Source organism: Salmo salar, chromosome ssa21 (assembly GCF_905237065.1).
Source record: "Salmo salar chromosome ssa21, Ssal_v3.1, whole genome shotgun sequence".
Classification (NCBI taxonomy): Eukaryota; Metazoa; Chordata; class Actinopteri; order Salmoniformes; family Salmonidae; genus Salmo; species Salmo salar.
The window spans coordinates 39796798-39819058 of NC_059462.1; positions in this window are offsets into that span (position 1 = coordinate 39796798).

The window sequence follows — 22261 nt, forward strand, 5'->3', positions numbered from 1 at the left end:
AAGGCCCTTTCCTGTTTCAGCATGACAATGCCCCCTTGCACAAAGCAAGGTCCATACAGAAATGGTTTTTTGAGATTGGTGTGGAAGAACTTGACTGGCCTGCACAGAGCCCTGACCTCAACCCCATTGAACACCTTTGGGATGAATTGGAATGCCGACTGCAAGCCAGGCCTAATCGCCCAACATCAGTGCCCGACCTCACTAATGCTCTTGTGGCTGAATGGAAGCAAGTCCCCGCAGCAATGTTCCAACATCTAGTGGAAAGCCTTCCCAGAAGAGTGGAGGCTGTTATAGCAGCAAAGGAGGGACCAACTCCATAATAATGCCCATGATTTTGAAATGAGATGTTCGACGAGCAGGTGTCCACATACTTTTGGTCATGTAGTGTATCATCAGGAATGTTATTTTCTTGAAGGGGGGGTTGACACAGTGAATCAATAACGTCAAGGTTCTTCCCTCTGTAGGAAAACAACTAGAGCCTTGTCACTAACCATCCCCCACTCCCCCTCATCCCCCCCTAGCTCAAAAAGTCTCACCCCCTCCTTCCTCCATCTTGACCTACTGACTCCCAGACCACTGAGGTACACTCAGGGCCACAAAGCCTTCGTTTGTGTGTCGTTCAGTGCCTAGCCTAGCTCAGCGCCAGCCAGCTCAGGGATCACCTCCACCCTCCACAGGAGCCCCCCGACCACAGCATTGGCCATGGCTGTGAAAGAGCTGATAGTCCAATATGCCACATAGACAGGAGGTTAGGGTTGGACAGGGAATTATGGTTAGACAGGGAATTAGGGTTAGACAGGGAATTAGGGTTAGACCGGGAATTAGGGTTAGACAGGGGGTTAGGGTTAGACAGGGAATTAGGGTTAGACAGGGAATTAGGGTTAGACAGGGGGTTAGGGTTAGACAGGGAATTAGGGTTAGACAGGGAATTAGGGTTAGACAGGGGGTTAGGGTTAGACAGGGAATTAGGGTTAGACAGGGAATTAGGGTTAGACAGAGGGTTAGGGTTAGACAGGGAATTAGGGTTAGACAGGGAATTAGGGTTAGACAGGGAATTAGGGTTAGACAGGGGGTTAGGGTTAGACAGAGGGTTAGGGTTAGACAGGGAATTAGGGTTAGACAGGGAATTAGGGTTAGACAGGGGGTTAGGGTTAGACAGGGGGTTAGGGTTAGGGTTAGACAGGGAATTAGGGTTAGACAGGGAATTAGGGTTAGACAGGGGGTTAGGGTTAGACAGGGAATTAGGGTTAGACAGGGGGTTAGGGTTAGACAGGGAATTAGGGTTAGACAGGGAATTAGGGTTAGACAGGGAATTAGGGTTAGACAGGGGGTTAGGGTTAGACAGGGAGTTAGGGTTAGACAGGGAATTAGGGTTAGACAGGGGGTTAGGGTTAGACAGGGAATTAGGGTTAGACAGGGGGTTAGGGTTAGACAGGGGGTTAGGGTTAGACAGGGAATTAGGGTTAGACAGGGGGTTAGGGTTAGACAGGGAATTAGGGTTAGACAGGGAATTAGGGTTAGACAGGGAATTAGGGTTAGACAGGGGGTTAGGGTTAGACAGGGAATTAGGGTTAGACAGGGAATTAGGGTTAGACAGGGAATTAGGGTTAGACAGGGGGTTAGGGTTAGACAGGGAATTAGGGTTAGACAGGAATTAGGGTTAGACAGGGGGTTAGGGTTAGACAGGGAATTAGGGTTAGACAGGGGGTTAGGGTTAGACAGGGGGTTAGGGTTAGACAGGGAATTAGGGTTAGACAGGGAATTAGGGTTAGACAGGGGGTTAGGGTTAGACAGGGAGGACTGATTCCCTCACTGTGACTCTGAGCCCCCATGGAGCCCGGGAGCCGCTCCACTCCCCCTCACCCCTCGGCCCTACTCCTTCAATATGATCCATGTTATCCATGTGTCTGGATATCTTGCTGTTGTTAGCCGAGACCTGTTTACCAGACAGGGTAAATTTAACTGCTCAAAGCCCAGTATTCTGGATGATGGGATTTTTTTTTAACCTTTAAAAGTGAAAATCCTTCTTGGTGACTCGCTCATTCGCTGGCAGTTAAAAGTAGAAGCAGGAAGTAAACAGTCTGTCTTTTGTTCACTCTTGAACTGAACATAGTTTCTGTAAGACATTCAAGTGAGGTGGTGCATGTGATAGAAAACTGATAGCTGGTAGTGCAACTAGCTCTCACAGCCTCAACGTCAGAATTAGACGTTCATTCATTTTCTCAAACGTCACATTTCTAAGTTGTTCTAAACATCAAATTTCTAAGTGTTTAAGGTTAAGTTTAGGCATTAACTCCGAATGGTTAATGTAAGGGTTAAGGTTTTGAATAGGCTCAAAAAATAATATAAAAACTACTTTGCTGTATTCAATCATGCAACCTTTAGAAACCAGCCATCCCCATTAAACAACACCCTAGCAAAACCGAAACCTACATGAAGTTAACAGCACTCAGTGTTCCCCCTCGTGGCCGGTTTCCACATCCTCTCCCGACGTCCTCAGACGTGGATGGACGTCGAATGTTGATTTGCATCACGGGTGACTTGCCTGGGTAGTGATTGTCACACGGTCAACACGTGTGAATGAACATGCTCAGGCTCTGTCTCTCTCTCTAGCGCCAATGAATGGCCCGGGTGCCTAAAGACAAATACAGTTTCTCCCTTTGTGAAGATACCAGTATACGACAAAGGGGAAGAATGAAGCGTTGGTGTAGGTGGGTGTGAGAGGGGGAATTCCATCCAGGCAGATGTAAGGTAAGTTGTGGTGGAGGATAATCTCTGACCACTTTAAAGAGAGCCAGCTGTCAGAGTGTGTGTGTGTGTGTGTGTGTGTGTGTGTGTGTGTGTGTGTGTGTGTGTGTGTGTGTGTGTGTGTGTGTGTGTGTGTGTGTGTGTGTGTGTGTGTGTGTGTGTGTGTGGTGAGAGATTCCTTAGCCAAGCCATCTGCATGTGTGTACAGTCTGAGTGCTCATTATTGTGCAGGTGCTCCATTGTTCTGTCCTTGTGGCGCTTTTCATCCTCACCCCTCTCCAAAACACAACACAACCTAACTTTCATCCTCACCCCTCTCCAAAACACAACACAACCTAACTTTCATCCTCACCCCTTTCCAAACACAACACAACCTTACTTTCATCCTCACCCCTCTCCAAAACACAACCTAACTTTCATCCTCACCCTCTCCAAAACACAACCTAACTTGCATCCTCACCCCTCTCCAAACACAACACAACCTTACTTTCACCCTCACCCCTCTCCAAAACACAACACAACCTAACTTTCATCCGCACCCATCTCCAAAACACAACACAACCTTACTTTCACCCTCACCCCTCTTCAAAACACAACGCAACCTAACTTTCATCCTCACCGCTCTCCAAAACACAACACAATCTAACTTTCATCATTGCCCCTCGCCAAAACATAACACAACCTAACTTTAATCTTGACGACCTCCAAAACACAATCTAACTTTCATTATCACTTCTCTCCAAAACACAACACAATCTAACTTTCATCATCACTTCTCTCCAAAACACAATCTAACTTTCATCATCACTTCTCTCCAAAACACAACACAATCTAACTTTCATCATCACTTCTCTCCAAAACACAATCTAACTTTCATCATCACTTCTCTCCAAAACACAACACAATCTAACTTTCATCATCACTTCTCTCCAAAACACAACACAATGTACTTTCATCATCACTTCCAAACAATTACACATCTAACTTTCATCATCACTTCTCTCCAAAACACAACCTTACTTTCATCCTCACTCCTCTCCAAAACACAACACAACCTTTCATCCTCACCCCTCTCCAAAACACAACACAACCTTACTTTCATCCTGCCTGATCTCCAAAACACAACACAACTTTCATCCTCACCCCTCTCCAAAACACAATGTAACTTTGAAAGGGGGGACTGAGTCAGGCCAGCCAAGATACACCAAAACTCCCATCAAAAGAAGGGAAAAAAGGACCCTAGGCCTACCAGTAAGTAGGAATGTCTGGTGAGATAAAAATGTAAACGGTAGAGAGAGTTGGGACGTTGTATGTGGTTCTGTAGTCATACACCTACAAAGGCAGGGACATTCTGAGCCGGACAATTTTCTCACATTGGGTGGAGAATGAGAAAGAGAGAGAAAGAGACAGACAGAGAGATACGTAAAAAGTATGCACACATGACTGTAAGTCGCTTTGGATAAAAGCATCTGCTAAATAGCATATATGTTGTTATTATTATTATAATATTAGCGAAAGGGTGAGAGAAGCGAGAGCATAATAGTATTAAACAGGGTGTCAGGGTTCATCATTAGCCCTTTGAGAGCAAAATAAGTTCAGTGAGCCAGACAGAGAGACAGGGGAGTCACCATTCCTTTGCATTTCACTTGTCGTTTACTTGTCTACTTGTCCTTTTTTATGGCAGGGAACGATTGGAATATACAACCATGATTATCAAAACATGTCTATGTCCCAAGATAATTCCAGCCAACAGACAGTATCAACAACACAGCACTGATCTGATGTGGAGAGGAGAGCTGTAGTGTTGTTCTGCTGATACCTGGTGTATGGATGACCTTATGGTGAAGTCCTATTGGTCCTTCAGCACGGCCTATGGCATGCAGTCAGTTATGAATGAGGTATTGGCTGATATAAAATAATAAAATAAATCTTATGCCCTCATATGCTAGACTCTCATAACAGATGTTAATAGCAGGAGATTTGATCCTGGGTGCCATGATTTCTCAAATACCAATATTATACTGTACAAACCGCAGCTCCTTGAGTTGGTTTGAGTTTTTCTGGCTTGAACAGAAGTCTCTCTCTCTCTCTCTCTCTCTCTCTTTCTCTCTCTTTCTCTCCTTCTCGCTCTCTCTCTCTCTCTCTCTCTCTCTCTCTCTCTCTCTCTCTCTCTTTCTCTCTCTCTCTCTCTTTCTCTCTCTCTCTCTCTCTTTCCGGCGACAGTAGGTAAAAGCCAACAGTGCTCTTCAAACACATGACTGCCCTCTGCTAGGAGGAAAGAGAGAGAGAAAAAACAAATCCTCTGTATCTGAAAGATGAATAATGACAGAGGAACATTTACTTGTGATCTGTATCTGATGGTAGATAGCTCCACAGGGAGAGTATACATACAGCTTGATTTTCCATATTGATTTACTAGGCATTGGGAGACATTACCGAAAAGGACATGGAATCAAAGCATACAGGGAGGGGGGCTGTCTGGCAGGCTGACTGGACTGGTTTCCCTTTGGGTGTGGACAGGAGTCCAGAGTTTGTTGTGGTTATCATTTGATCGTGCCAGGGGAAGAGAGTGAGTGCCATGCCACACACTGTCTCTGATTCTCTGATGATTTCTTAGACGATGTAAAGGCTGCGATACCATCTTGAGTTTATCAATCCTCTGCAAATGTTTTATCTTATCTCGGAAACTGAGAAGACATGCCCACACTCTACCACAAGGCAAGAGCAGAGCACACAACAAAAGCATCTCTTGTAAAAAGCAGCCATTGTGTGGGATTTTATGTCTTCTAAATACTTTGATTGTTGACATTCTCAGGTGCATTCTGAACATTCCTTGATTCCATGCCAGCAACCACAGCACAGGTAACTGTTAAAGAAGGAAGAAGAAAGAAGCATAGGCTCCAAGAGGGTGTGAGAGAGATTCAAGATAGATTAGCCACCACAGTATGACTGTATCAGTGAAACTGTAACATGTAAAGGTGACATTGTTTTCCAAAAGAAGGGGTTATCACTGGCTATTTAAAGAATAATCAAGTAGGAACAAAGGACACCATTTCAAAGAGATGTTTTCTGTGTGTGTGTGTGTGTGTTGGTCCTAGACAAGACCCAGATAAGCCAGACTGAAGTAAAGTCCTTTGCAGACTGTATGTTGGATTCAGTCTTTTACGATTATCACCTAGCACTATGCGATGTTACCAAATAAAAATCTAGCCAGATTGCACGATATGCTTCATTTCCGTCGTCACATTCTGCGATTGGCTTGCGAGGCTACGTCAACCGACGTAGGCTATGTCAACTGCAGCGGTGTATTTCATCTGAGTGTGTGCCAGCACCAGCAGCGCAAAACTCCCTCTATGCTTATGTGCGAGTGAAGTGAGTTCTGAAAGTATGCATTTCAGAAATTGTTTTCAAATACAAAATTTACGTCTGAATTCAGAATCAAGTAAGCTTCCCCAAAATAACATGGTTGCTGTAGTATAACATTTATTTTGATTGGCTATTTTGTGCATTTCTCAAAATCCCATCAGGTAGCCTGATTTCAGATGTGTCATGTAAACAAGATTATTAGGGAAATCGTTCTTGCAAAGCATGTACACGTTTAAATCGAACTATACTGGAAGAAAATATAAAAGCAAACCTGGAACAACTTCAAAGATTTTACTGAGTTACAGTTCATATAAGGAAATTAGTACATTTAAATTAATTCATTAGGCCCTAATCAATGGATTTTACATGACTGGGAATACAGATATGCATCTGTTGGTTACAGATACCTTAAAAAAAAGGTAAGGGGCATGGATCAGAAAACCAGTCAGTATCTGGTGTGACCACCATTTGCCTCAAGCAGCACAATCTCCTTCGCATAGAGTTGATCAGGCAGTTGATTGTGGCCTGTGGAATGTTGTCCCACTCCTCTTACATTTACATTTTAGTCATTTAGCAGACGCTCTTATCCAGAGCGACTTACAGTAGTGAATGCATACATTTCATACATTTTTTTTTTTTTCCTGTGCTGGCCCCCCGTGGGAATCGAACCCACAACCCTGGTGTTGCAAACACCATGCTCTACCAACTGAGCTACAGGGAAGGCCCTTGAAGTGCATGCATTTAGTTTTACTTGCATTTAAGAGCAGTTGGAGGCCACGGAAGGAGTGTTTTATGGCATTGAAGCTCGTCTGAAGGTTAGTTAACACAGTGTCCAAGAAAGGGCCAGATATATACATAATGGTGTAGTCTGCGCAGAGGTGGATCAGAGAATCAGCAGCAGCAAGAGCGATATCATTGATGTATACAGAGAAAAGAGTAGGCCCGAAAATTTAACCCTGTGGCACCCCCATAGAGACTGCCAGAGGTCCAGACAACAGGCCCTCCAATTTCACACACTGAACTCTATCTGAGAAGTACTTGGTGAACCAGGCGAGGCAGTCATTTGAGAAACAAAAGGCTATTGAGTCTGCCAATAAGAATGCAGTGATTGACAGAGTCGAAAGCCTTGGCCAGTTCGACGAAAACGGCTGCACGGTAATGTCTTTTATCTACGGCGGTTATGATATCATTTAGGACCTTGAGCGTGGCTGAGGTGCACCCATGACCAGCTCGGAAACCAGATTGCATAGTGGAGAAGGTGCGGTGGGATTCAAAATGGTCGGTGATCTGTTTGTTATCTTGGCTTTCGAAGACCTTAGAAAGGCAGGGCAGGATGGATATAGGTCTGTAACAGTTTGGGTCTAGAGTGTCTCCCCCTTTGAAGAAAGGGATGACCACGGCAGCTTTCCAATCTTTGGGGATCTCAGACGATATGAAAGAGAGGTTGAACAGGCTAGTAATAGGGGTTGCAACAATTGTGGCGGATAATTTCAGAAAGAGAGGGTCCAGATTGTCTAGCCCAGCTGATTTGTAGGGATCCAGATTTTGCAGCTCTTTCAGAACATCAGCTATCTGGATTTGGGTGAAGGAGAAGCGGGGGGGTTTTGGGCTGCGGGGGGTGAAGAGCTGTTGGCCGGGGTAGGGGTAGCCAGGTGGAAAGCATGGCCAGCCGTAGAAAATGGCATATTGAAATTCTCGATTTATCGTAGATTCATCGGTGGTGACAGTATTTCCTAGCCTCAGTGCAGTGGGCAGCTGGGAGGAGGTGCTCTTACTCTCCATGGACTTTACGGTGTCCCAAAACTTGTTGGAATTAGTGCTACAGGATGCAAATTTCTGTTTGGAAAAGCTAGTCTTAGCTTTCCTACCTGACTGTGTATATTGGTTCCTGACTTCCCTGAAAAGTTACATATCGCAGGGGTTATTCGATGCTAATCCAGGACACCACAGGAAGTTTTTGTGCTGGTCAAGGGCAGTCAAGTCTGGAGTGAACCAAGGGCTATATCTGTTCTTAGTTTAGATTTTTGGAATGGGGCAGGCTTATATAAGATGGTGAGGAAAGCACTTTTAAATAACAACCAGGCATCCTCTACTGACAGGATGAGGTCAATATCCTTCCTGGAGACCCGGGCCAGGTCGATTAGAAAGGCCTGCTCGCTGAAGTGTTTTAGGGAGCGTTTGACAGTGATGAGGGGTGGTCGTTTTCCCGCGGGCCCCTTACGGACGCAGGCAATGAGGTAGTGATCGCTGAGATCCTGGTTGAAGACAGCAGAGGTGTATTTAGAGGGCAAGTTGGTCAGGATGATATCTATGAGGGTGATCATGTTTACTGATTTAGGGTTGTACCTGGTAGGTTCCCTGATAATTTGTGTGAGATTGAGGTCATCTATCTTAGATTGTAGGATGGCCGGGGTGGTAAACTAAACATATCCCAGTTTAGGTCACCTAACAATACGAACTCTGAAGATAGACGGGGGGCAATCAATTCACATACAGTGGGGCAAAATAGTATTTAGTCAGCCACCAATTGTGCAAGTTCTCCCACTTAAAAAGATGAGAGAGGCCTGTAATTTTCATTATAGGTACACTTCAACTATGACAGTCAAAATGAGAAAAAAAGATCCAGAAAATCACATTGTAGGATTTTTTATGAATTTATTAGCAAATTATGGTGGAAAATAAGTATTTGGTCAATAACAAAAGTTTATCTCAATACTTTGTTATATGCCCTTTGTTGGCAATGGCACAGGTCAAACGTTTTCTGTAAGTCTTCACAAGGTTTTCACACACTGTTGCTGGTATTTTGGCCCATTCCTCCATGCAGATCTCCTCTAGAGCAGTGATGTTTTGGGGCTGTTGCTGGGAAACACGGACTTTCAACTCCCTCCAAAGATTTTCTATGGCGTTGAGATCTGGAGACTGGCTAGGCCACTCCAGTACCTTGAAATGCTTCTTACGAAGCCACTCCTTCGTTGCCCGGGCGGTGTGTTTGGGATCATTGTCATGCTGAAAGACCCAGCCACGTTTCATCTTCAATGCCCTTGCTGATGGAAGGAGGTTTTCACTCAAAATCTCACGATACATGGCCCCATTCATTCTTTCCTTTACACGGATCAGTCGTCCTGGTCCCTTTGCAGAAAAACAGCCCCAAAGCATGATGTTTCCACCCCCATGCTTCACAGTAGGTATGGTGTTCTTTGGATGCAACTCAGCATTCTTTGTCCTCCAAACACGACGAGTTGAGTTTTTACCAAAAGGTTATATTTTGGTTTCATCTGACCATATGACATTCTCCTAATCCTCTTCTGGATCATCCAAATGCTCTCTAGCAAACTTCAGACGGGCCTGGACATGTACTGGCTTAAGTAGGGGGAAACGTCTGGCACTGCAGGATTTGAGTCCCTGGCGGCGTAGTGTGTTACTGATGGTAGGCTTTGTTACTTTGGTCCCAGCTCTCTGCAGGTCATTCACTAGGTCCCATCGTGTGCTTCTGGGATTTTTGCTCACCGTTCTTGTGATCATTTTGAGCCCACGGGGTGAGATCTTGCGTGGAGCCCCAGATCGAGGGAGATTATCAGTGGTCTTGTATGTCTTCCATTTCCTAATAATTGCTCCCACAGTTGATTTCTTCAAACCAAGCTGTTTACCTATTGCAGATTCAGTCTTCTCAGCCTGGTGCAGGTCTACACTTTTGTTTCTGATGTCCTTTGACAGCTCTTTGGTCTTGGCCATTGTGGAGTTTGGAGTGTGACTGTTTGAGGTTGTGGACAGGTGTCTTTTATACTGATAACAAGTTCAAACAAGTGCCATTAATACAGGTAACGAGTGGAGGACAGAGGAGCCTCTTAAAGAAGAAGTTACAGGTCTGTGAGAGCCAGAAATCTTGCTTGGTTGTAGGTGACCAAATACTTATTTTCCACCATAATTTGCAAATAAATTCATTAAAAATCCTACAATGTGATTTTCTGGATTTTTTTTCTCATTTTGTCTGTCATAGTTGATGTGTACCTATGATGAAAATTACAGGCCTCTCTCATATTTTTAAGTGGGAGAACTTGCACAATTGGTGGCTGACTAAATACTTTTTTGCCCCACTGTATGGTGTCCAGGGCACAGCTGGGGGCTGAGGGTTTTTTATATCAAGCGGCAACAGTGAGAGACTTGTTTCTGGAAAGGTGGATTTTTAAAAGTAGAAGCTCGAACTGTTTGGGTACAGACCTGGATAGTATGACAGAACTCTGCAGGCTATCTCTACAGTAGATTGCAACTCCGCCCCCTTTGGCAGTTCTATCTTGACAGAAAATGTTGTAGTTGGGGATGGAAAACTCCGAATTTTTGGTGGCCTTCCTAAGCGAGGATTCACACACGACTAGGACATCAGGTTTGGCAGAGTGTACTAAAGCAGTGAATAAAACAAATTTAGGGAGGTTACAGAAGTCAACAAATGAGAGCGCCTGTGTATAGGTGTGATGCTGGAGGCTACAGGGCCAGGGTTAACCACTACATTACCAGAGAAACAGAGGAGGAGCAGGATAAGGGTACGGCTAAAGGCTATAAGAACTAGTCGTCTAGTGAATTGGGAACAGAGAATAAAAGGGGCAGATTTTTGGGCGTGGTAGAATAGATTCCGGGCATAATGTACTGACAAGGGTATGGTAGGATGTGAGTACAGTGGGGGTAAACCTAGGCATTGAGTGACGATGAGAAAGCATGCATCTCTGGAGACACCAGCTAAGCCAGGTGAGGTCTCCCCGTGTGTGGGGTCCAATGAGCAGCAATAGGTGAGTCTGGGAGCCGTTCGGTAGTCGCTAATATGTTGGCGAGCGTGAGGCACGGTGTTCAGAAAGCTAGCGGGCCGGGGCTAGCAGACGGGTCTTCGGTGACAACGCAACGGAAAAGCCTGTTTAAACCACATCGGATGATTACGTCGGCAGACCAGTCGTGATTGATTGGCGGGGCTCCGTATCGGCAATAAAGGATCCAGGCCAATTGGCAAAAGAGGTATTGTAGCCCACGAATTAGCTGGTTTACCTCTTCGGCTAGCCGGGAGATGGGCCTAGCTCGAGGCTAGCTCAAGGCTAACTGGTGCTTGCTTCGGGACAGCGGCGTTAGCCAGCGGTAGCCACTTGATTGCAGCTAGCTAGCTGCGATGATCCGGTGTAATGGCCTAGAGCTTGCGGCAGGAATCCGGTGATGTGGTGGAGAAAAGCAGTCCGATATCGCACTGTGCAGACTGGCAGGTATTGACCGAGCTAAAGCTGGCTGGTGACCGAGCTAAAGATGAAGATTGCTAGTCGTGGTTAATAGTGACTACTAGATAGTAACTAGTTAGCTGGCTAGCTTCTGATGGAGGTTCCAGTTATAATGTATAAAAATAGCAGATCTGTACCTCATTGGGTGGGGAGGGTTGCAGGAATGTATATTTAGATTGTAGGTGGAAGGTGAGATTAAAATATAAAAAATATATACGAAAAAAAAATATGAGACCGACTACTTTACATGGGACAAGACAAACACACGTCCGACTGCTACGTCATCTTGGACTACAGATCTGAAACATGAGTTGTTGGCGGCAGGTGAATGGTGTATCAATGGGCCTCAGGATCTCAAATCAAAATCAAATCAAATTGTATTTGTCACATGCGCCGACTACAACAGGTGTAGACCTTACAGTGAAATGTTTACTTACAAGCCCTTAACCAACAATGCAGTTATAAGAAAATACCCCCCAAAAAGTAAGCGATAAGATAGCAAATAATTAAAGAGCAGCAGTAAATAACAATAGCGGGGCTATATACAGGGGGTATCAGTACTAAATCAATGTGCGGGGGCATCGATGTAGAGGTAATTAAGGTAATATGTACATGAAGGTAGAGTTACTAAAGTGACCACGCATAGATAATAACAGAGAGTAGCAGCAACGTAGAAGGGGGGGGTGGGGGGGGCAATGCACATAGTCTGGGTAGCCATTTGATTAGCTGTTCAGGAGTCTTAAGGCTTGGGGGTAGAAGCTGTTTAGAAGCCTCTTGGACCAAGCTTTGGTGCTCCGTTACCGCTTGCCCTGCGGTAGCTGAGAGAACAGTCTATGACTAGGGTGGCTAGGGTATTTGGCAATTTTTAGGGCCTTCCTCTGACACCACTTGTTATAAAGGTCCTATATGGCAGGAAGCTTGGCCCCTGTGATGCACTGGGCCGTACACATTACCCACTGTAGTGCCTTGCGGTCGGAGGCCAAGCAGTTGCCATACCAGGCAGCAACAAGTCAGGATGCTCTTGATGGTGCAGCTGTAAAACCTTTTGAGGATCTGAGGACCCATGCCAAAACATTTCAGTCTCCTGAGTGGGAATAGGTTTTGTCGTGTCCTCTTCACGACTGTCTTGGTGTGCTTGGACCATATTAGTTTGTTGGTGATGTTGATGCCAAAGAACTTGAAGCTCTCAACCTGCTCCACTACAGCCCCGTCCATGAGAATGGGGGCGTGCTCGGTCCTCCTTTTCCTGTAGTCCACAATCATCTCCTTTGTCTTGATCACATTGAGGGGGAGGTTGCCTCATCGTTGTTGGTGATCTACCACTGTTGTGTCATCAGCAAACTTAATGATGTTGTTGGAGTCATGCCTGGCCGTGCATTCATGAGTGAACAGGGAGTACAGGAGGGGACTGAGCATGCACCCCTGAGGGGCCCCTGTGTTAAGGATCAGCATGGCGGTTGTGTTGTTACCTACCCTCACCACCTGGGGGCGGGCAGTCAGGAAGTCCAGGATCCAGTTGCAGAGGGAGGTGTTTAGTCCCAGAGTCCTTAGCTTAGTAATGTGCTTTGAGGGCGCTATGGTGTTGAACGCTGAGCTGTAGTCAATGAATAGCATTCTCACATAGGTGTTCCTTTTGTCCAGGTGTGAAAGGGCAGTGTGGAGTGCAATAGAGGTTGCATCATCTGTGATCTGTTGGTGCGGTATGCAAATTGGAGTGGGTATAGGGTTTCTTGGATAATGGTGTTCATGGGAGCCATGACCAGCCTTTCAAAGCATTTCATGGCTACAGACGTGAGTGCTACGAGTCAGTGGTCATTTTGGCAGGTTACCTTAGTGTTCTTGGACAAGGGACTATGGTGGTCTGCTTGAAACATGTTGGTATTACACACTCAGACAAGGATAGGTTGAAAATGTCAGTAAAGATACTTGCCAGTTGGTCAGCGCATGCTCAGAGTACACGTCCTGGTAATCCGTCTGGCCCTGCGGCCTTGTTAATGTTGACCTGTTTAAAGGTCTTACTCACATCGGTTACGGAGAGCGTGATCACACAGTCGTCCGGAACAGCTTACGTTCTCATGCATGTTTCAGTGTTACTTGCCTCAAAGCAAGCATAGAAGTTATTTAGCTTGTATGGTAGGCTCGTGTCACTGGGCTGCTCTCGGCTGTGCTTCCTTTTGCACGTTCCCTCAAAACTTAAGACATCTGTGGTGTTGTGTGACAAAACTGCACATTTTAGAGTGGCCTTTTTATGCGTATTGACATTTTCTGGGATATTTTATTTCAGCTCATGAAACATGGGACTAACACTATACATGTTGTTTATATTTTTGTTCAGTGTATTATATTAATTAGACTATTTACAATAATCATGTTATTGTGTGTATACTCAGCCATGTTCCTATTGGTCAGTCACTGGTAAAATAGTGATTTATGCTTGATCCGGCAATGCGGTGCGGAGGCTCCATATGGAATGTGTGGCGCAATTGCAGAGCCTCCGGAGGCTTGTGGAGGCCAAATCGAGGAGGCTTGTGGAGGCCAAATCGAGCTGTTGCGGGACAAGCTTGTAAAGCAAAAAAAAAAGAACTGTTAAAGTGGGGATGTAGGTGGGACAATGGTGCCTTCTTTTTAATGCATGCTATCTTGACTGAGTTCAGTTGCTTGTAATTTGCTGTCTGGCTCCAGAGATTAGCTCTGAATCACTACGAGTAGTACGTTTTAAATGGTGAAGACCAATGTAGTGGATGTGTATGACACACTCAGCTCTGCTCCGTGACCCAAAGCGCAAGAAGTATGAATACTCTTGGCTTGTGTCAGCCGATCATCACCGTAAATGCTCTACGGCCACTTGCAGGATTGACCATAAATCTTTTAAACCAGCCACACTACACGATAAAGGCTAAATATTTCTGACACTGACAGAACTACGACTGCACATAGTGGTACATAAAATGTCTGACCTAAGAATTTGCCCACAATGTGGACATTTTGTCTGAGATGGCAAAATCATGGCATAAGACGACTAAAATTGTACAGTCTGTGGGGGGTTTAATGGACTATAGATTTCTCTTCTCTTACCTCATCAAGCTTGCTGCTGCTGCACAAAGTAATGCCTCAATTATCTCAGACACTCACTCACTTCCTGCCTGCCCTTGACCGCATGCGTATCAGCTGAGGTAAGGCTGCCTGTAAGGCCCTGGAGTATCCATCTGTATCAGGCTGAGTGGCCAGACCCTGGCTTGGCCGAAGGTATCTATTGGTATCGGGCTAGTGCCCAGATTAGATTCGAGCTCTGGTCTTTCTGAGGGCCATGGAGGGTTCACCAGTTTAGCCCAGAAGTCAGTGCATAAACACTCAGGAGTGATGATACAGTACGTGCCTCATCAGGTTCAGCCCCTGTTTACTAGACCCACGGCGGCGGCTCCCTAATGTGTATTGTGTGTGTGTTTTAGGACCTGCTAGATCTGGATTATCATCCATGATGAGTCATAAAGGCTCTCAAAGGGAAAGATTGAGATGCTTCAGATGCTTTCTCAACACCGCAGGGATCAGTCAGCGGATCGTTCCTGCTGCAATTCAGTGGTTGGGATGGATGAGTAACTGGGGAGTCCCAGACATAACAACAGGGTGGTGTTTGGGATGAATAGAGAAGTAGGTTAGGTTATTCTGGAAGAATTACGGGTTCCATCAAAATGTTTACCGTAAATTGCAGTAGTGATTTATTGATTTATTGTTTCCATTTTGTAATGTAGCCCATTGTTAATCTTTCAGTAATTAATCAATGCATAATTAATCAACATCATTATGCGTTTGTTCATATAGTGGTTGGGGTGAGTAAGTGGGGAGTTCCAGACAGTCACAGCAGGGTGATTTGAGTTCATCTTGGAGTGGAACAGGAAGGAACATGTTTCATCAACATGTTTAATTAGCAGTTTTTACCTATTTCATTTCCAGTAGTGATGAATTTATTGACACACTAGTGTTTCCATATTGTGTTGAATTGTTCACATTAGTTGATTCCCACTATGGGGTTGCCATATTGTGTTGAATTGTTCACATTAGTTGATTCCCACTATGGTGTTGCCATATTGTGTTGAATTGTTCACATTAGTTGATTCCCATTATGGGGTTGCCATATTGTGTTAAATTGTTCACATTAGTTGATTCCCATTATGGGGTTGCCATATTGTGTTAAATTGTTCACATTAGTTGATTCCCACAATGGGGTTGCCATATTGTCTTGTAACCTATTGTTATTATGTTGTTATTCGACAGTCGTCATCCAACCTCAACACCTCAGGCTACACTATCTGACAGACAATATAACTGAATGTCTGTGTAGACCTACAAATGACAATATTATTAGATACCAATCACAAGGGTTGATAATTGAGAGTTAGTAGACATAGCACATTGTTGCTTGATTCTGACTTGTAAAGTATCGCTCGACAGACAGCTCTGTCTAGTAATCCCAGGAGCAGACTGCAGGTCGGTCTGTGTGTGAGTCTGTGTGTGAGTCTGTGTGTGTGTGTGAGTCAGACTGCAGGATGTGCTGCGCAGAAGGATTTGAAGCCATGTCAGATGTTCTGCTGTCTGTCAGCTGCACTGAGGGTTTTACACACACACACACACACACACACACACACACACACACACACACACACACACACACACACACACACACACACACACACACACACACACACACACACACTAACACACACACACACACAAAAACCACTACTGAACTCAAACCACTGGCAGATAAGGAGACTGAAGCAGAGAGGGATTTGAAAGCCCATGACTCAGATATACACAGACAGGTATCAGTCACATCTCATGCTTGCATGCAGGGCTTGGCTGGCTGGACCACAGACAGATGTACGTTTAACATCTAACCACGTGACCACTGGCTAGCCCAGAACTGAGAGCATGCAGAGGACAGGGCACAGCCAGGTGTGCCCCCTTTGGCATTGGCTGTATGGACATGAGCTGTCTAGGTCCGGGTGATCAGCTTCATTCTCTTGAAAAAGGAGGGAGGAGAAGGAGTAGAGAAGAAGATGAAGAAGTGGCATGTATATATGGATGCCAACGGAGGCTTCGCCCAAAAATTGACAAAAATAAATAAATAATAGTAATTAATCTTTCGTCTCTCTGTGTTTCCTAATTTTCCTTTCAATTCGCAAGAGGCTGAATGTATCCCATGGAGAAAGCATCTATCTGATGCTGTCTGGTCAATGCAAAGGAAGCCAGTGAGAATTTGGCCTCCCTTGATTAAAAAATGCATGAAATAATAGCCAATCAGCTTTGAACTAAAATGAGTGAGCTCAGATGTGAATGGTCCTGGCGCACCAAAAAAAAGTGTCAAGGGAAGCCAGATTGGATTTGGCTTCGCTCCATTCAAATCACATCGAGAGCCAAACGTTGTTGACAGAAATAACTTGAATTAACAAGTTTAATTGTTACATCTCGTTGTGTTGTTGTCCTCCGGTGGCTAGCTAGCTACCTAACATTGGCGCTTTCCTAAATTAGCCATAGATGGAGATAGGGATTTGGACTTGTGGTTTTACTTAATTCTCCATACTGGCTAATGATTATAATGGCGATTCTGATGCAACTCTAAATTCATACATTGTGCCCCTGGCCTGAGAAGTTAAATATGTAGTTCAATATGTAGCTAAATGTAGAAGACTAATGGTAACTAGCTGGCTCATCGTTGCCCATTTAAAGCAAGTTAAGCTAATGAGCAAGCATTTTAGCTAGGTAGCCTAGGACAAACAAAAATAAAAGTGTGTACTTTATGACAGAGTGATATACCGTTTCGTCAACATGAAAGAGAGAAGGATGGTATTGGCATTTCTCTACAAGTAGGGTGAGTCAACATGTTGCTTCTACTTGCACCAACGAACGGATGTATATTTCAACTTGAACTGGCTAGCTAAGAAGATCCCTGCTAGCTAACGTTAGCTAGCTAGCCAATTTATTTCAACTCGGACAGAGATATTGATAACTAACCCAGAAGGTAGCTAGCTACTTTTATGAGAACAGGTCTGTAGTTTGGGTTAGCGCTTGCTCTCGATAACTCAACTCAAGCTCTGGCAGTATTCTGCCTTTACTGTAATGGAACTGGGAGTCATGATCAAGGGATGGGTTAGAACTAGTTAGCATTCGGGGGCTTCATCTACTACTAGTGCTAAGACAAAATGCCTGTTCTCCTAAAAGTCTATTGTGCATTTTTGTTGGGAAAATATAAATGAAGGATGGAACTTGTCTAGCCTGAGTACCAGTCTTTTTAGCTAACATGCTACAAATACGTGTCAGCAAGCATTCAGCAACACAACGTTACACAACTGGTTGCATAGTAATGGCGTCAGCGTCACTGGCCTGAATCTATTCTGTACATAATCACTCTATTAATATAATTACTTCCATATTAGAGAAAAGTTATTTTTCTCTATATATGTTTATTGAGTGATATTTAATTTCATTCACAGGCTACTTACAAAATCTGGTGGACTTGTTGTTCAGCAGTGTCTTGGGACCCTCCTACCTTATCAGCAGAAGGCTGAGGCAGTATGTGGCCAGGCACCAATTCCACATCGGGTTGGTCACATTTGATTTGGTCATAGGTCAAAATAATATCACTTGTCTGTCCTGGAATTCGCCTAACAACTATTGATAATATAATCAGTGATGTGCGTATTAACTCTACCTTGTTTTTCTACAGATGGAGGACAGGAGAGATGGTGTGTCATGGAGTCCCTTGACTAAAAGACAGGTTGATTCCGATGTCTGAACTGGGAGAAACATTTGACTTGGCATTAAAATTATTCAAGACACATCTATTACTTCTTATCATCTTTTGTTATTATAGCATTAATGTTAGGGGGGGCTGTGTATTCTTCAAACATGTCAGGGAACTGTCTTATATGGGGATGATGAAGGGAAGACAAATAACATGTACCCCCAGACAAAATGCTGAATGCTACAGTATCTGTATCCGCTGAGAATGACAGTATAAGGTAAGCAGAACACTGCATCTAGAGTATTGTGTGAAGGATGGTTTGTTCTCCATGGAATTGTTACACTTAAGTTATCAAAACACTTTGTTTAGAATGTGTACATAAGCAATTGCAGTCTTCCCATATTACTCTGTAGGCTACTGACCGATTCAAAGCTTCCTGCTGGAGAAAGCTTGGTCAGTAGATACAGAGTGCCATCTTCCTGCACCTCACATCTGCCTGTATTTATTGAACTTTGCCTGCTGTATCCTTGGGTTGAGGCAAACTCTGTCATATCCAGGATGGAGTGTAATGCACTCCACCCCTCCTGCCACCTGCCTGCACCTGTCCATAACCTGTAATACATTATATAGATAGAAGGGACTTCATCACCCACTGTAGACTTGAAGACAGAACCTCACCCAGAGAGCTGTGTATGTCAGTGTGTGGTTAGACAGACAGAACCTCACCCAGAGAGCTGTGCATGTCAGTGTGTGGTTAGACAGACAGAACCTCACCCAGAGAGCTGTGTATGTCAGTGTGTGGTTAGACAAACAGAACCTCACCCAGAGAGCTGTGCATGTCAGTGTGTGGTTAGACAGACATAACCTCACCCAGAGAGCTGTGCCTGTCAGTGTGTGGTTAGACAGACAGAACCTCACCCAGAGAGCTGTGCATGTCAGTGTGTGGTTAGACAGACAGAACCTCACCCAGAGAGCTGTGCATGTCCGTGTGTGGTTAGACAGACAGAACCTCACCCAGAGAGCTGTGTATGTCAGTGTGTGGTTAGACAGACAGAACCTCACCCAGAGAGCTGTGCATGTCCGTGTGTGGTTAGATAGACAGAACCTCACCCAGAGAGCTGTGCATGTCAGTGTGTGGTTAGACAACCAAATCCTTAGAATAGATCATAGAAATACAACTGAATGCCATGCTAGTTCTGCTCCTTGTTCTATCTGTGGTTATACTCTACACACAACTTATTTTAATTTGATAGGTAAAGTGTAGGCATACTGTCTTTATAAGTGAATCAATATGATCATGCCTATTTACAGCAGAAAATGTTTTGTCTTTGTTACACAAACACACCCATCGATTTTTTGTTGTTGTTGTTGTTGATGAATGTATCTGCACTCAAGCTAGCTAAGCTATGTTTGAGCAATGGCCACATGTAGCCTACATCTGTAGGGATATTAATTGTGGGATTTGTCCCCCAGGAAAGTTCTAACAGAGGATATAAGGAGAGATTTGGTGAGACATAATATAATATTGTGTTGACCTCATGAGCTGACTTAAGATCGGGCATTTAACTTGCAGTTGTTGATCTAGCTACATGATGTGATAAAACATACATTTGCAAGCTACTTTCATATCAAGGTGTTGTAGAACGAGTGTCTCATGTCTCAGTTCAGACACTGGTACTTTTTGCTATCTTGGCATAACTGTGATTTGACAGAGAAATATCAGCTAGCTAGATAGGCTAGTCAGCTGTAGCTATCCCCAAACTATGCTAGCTAGTTACCTGCTGTCAGATTGGCTAAACACATAGAACTGAAATAGCAGATCATCTTGAGATGGCAAATCAGTCAGGAGGGGAGAAGTCCTCAACTTCAAAAACTTCTCTCTGTAGCAAAGATAGCTTAGCTTACCTCGCTGTCACTAAGTTACTCACTACTGCCCTTATTTGTTTGTTAAGATTGAATGGCAAAGACACACCCAAGAAACACCCACATAAAACCACACCCGAAAGACAACTCTCGTTTGGGCTTCAGTAATGGCCGCTGCAACGGGCTCTGGAAAGGCAACAGTGGAGTCAAGCGTCCTCTGAAACATGATCCGCTTAACCCGGAAGCCAGCTGCACCAATGTGTTGGAGGAAACACCGTTGAACTGGTGACTGGGGTCAGCCTGCAGGCACTCAGCCCGCAAAAAGGAGTTACTAGAGCGCGATGACCCAAGTAAAGCCCCACCAGCCAAACCCTCCCCTAATCCGGACGACGCTGGGCCTATTGTGCACTTTATTGGACTCGCAGCCGATTGTGGCACAGTCCGGAAATTAACCCGGGTCTGTAGTAGCGCCTCTAGCACTGCGATGCAGTGCCTTAGACCTCTGCACCACTCGAGAGGCTGGCCGCATTTTGTAATGAGCACCCAAAGAAACATTATGAGAAATAGGTGAGTGCAGTTCACCTTTAACACTGAAAGTGTGGACCCGTTTAGACACTGAACAGTGTTGAATTAGCACACTGATTAGTGTAAAGCTTTATTTGCATATTTCCTTGAGTGCCTTGCCTTTTTTGAGTTACCACTCATGACTAAATTTGTTAGTGGCAGAGACATGCTTGTTGCATTCATACATGTTCAGTCCTATTGACTTCACCAAGTGATATCCTAAACTCAGCAAAAAAAGAAATGTCCTCTCACTGTCAACTGTGTTTATTTTCAGCAAACTTAACATGTGTAAATATTTGTATGAACATAACAAGATTCAACAACTGAGACATAAACTGAACAAGTTCCACAGACATGTGACTAACAGAAATGGAATGTGTCCCTGAACAAAGGGGGTCAAATTTAAAAGTAACAGTCAGTATCTGGTGTGACCACCAGCTGCATTAAGTACTGCAGTGCATCTCCTCCTCATGGACTGCACCAGATTTGCCAGTTCTTGTCATGAGATGTTACCCCACTCTTCCACCAAGGCACCTGCAAGTTCCCGGACATTCCTGGAGGGAATGGCCCTAGCCCTCACCCTCCAACAGGTCCCAGACGTGCTCAATGGGATTGAGATACAGGCTCTTCGCTGGCCATGGCAGAACACTGACATTCCTGTCTTGCAGGAAATCACGCACAGAACGAGCAGTATGGCTGGTGGCATTGTCATGCTGGAGGGTCATGTCAGGATGAGCTTGCAGGAAGGGTACCACATGAGTGAGGAGGATGTCTTCCCTGTAACGCACAGCATTGAGATTGCCTGCAATGACAACAAGCTCAGTCCGATGATGCTGTGACACACCAGCACCAGACCATGACGGACCCACCTCCTCCAAATCGATCCCGCTCCAGAGTACAGGCCTCGGTGTAACGCTCATTCCTTCGACGATAAACGCGAATCCGACCATCACCCCTGGTGAGACAAAACCGCGACTCGTCAGAGAAGAGCACTTTTTGCCAGTCCTGTCTGGTCCAGCGATGGTCAGTTTGTGCCCATAGGCGACGTTGTTGCCGGTGATGTCTGGTGAGGACCTACCTTACAACAGGCCTACAAGCCCTCAGTCCAGCCTCTTTCAGCCTATTGCGGGCAGTTTGAGCACTGATGGAGGGATTGTGTGTTCCTGGTGTAACTCGGGCAGTTGTTGTTGCCATCCTGTACCTGTCCCGCAGGTGTGATGTTCGGATGTACCGATCCTGTGCAGGTGTTGTTACACGTGGTCTGCCACTGCGACAATTTATTGCCCTGGCCACATCTGCAGTCCTCATACCTCCTTGCAGCATGCCTAAGGCACATTCACGCAGATGAGCAGGGACCCTGGACATCTTTCTTTTGGTGTTTTTCAGAGTCAGTAGAAAGGCCTCTTTAGTGTCCTAAGTTTTCATAACTGTGACCTTAATTGCCTACCGGCTGTGAACTGTTGTTAATTGTTTATGGTTCATTGAACAAGCATGAGAGACAGTATTTAAACACTTTACAATGAAGATCTGTGAAGTTATTTGAATTTTTACGAATTATCTTTGAAAGGCAGGGTCCTTAAAAAGGACGTTTCTTTTTTTGCTGAGTTTAGGTGAATATGTTATAATTTAAATATCATTATTTAAAACTTCTTGGTGACAGGGGGCAGTATTCTGAAATTCAGATGAATAATTTGCCCAAATTAAACTGCGTGCTACTCAGGCCCAG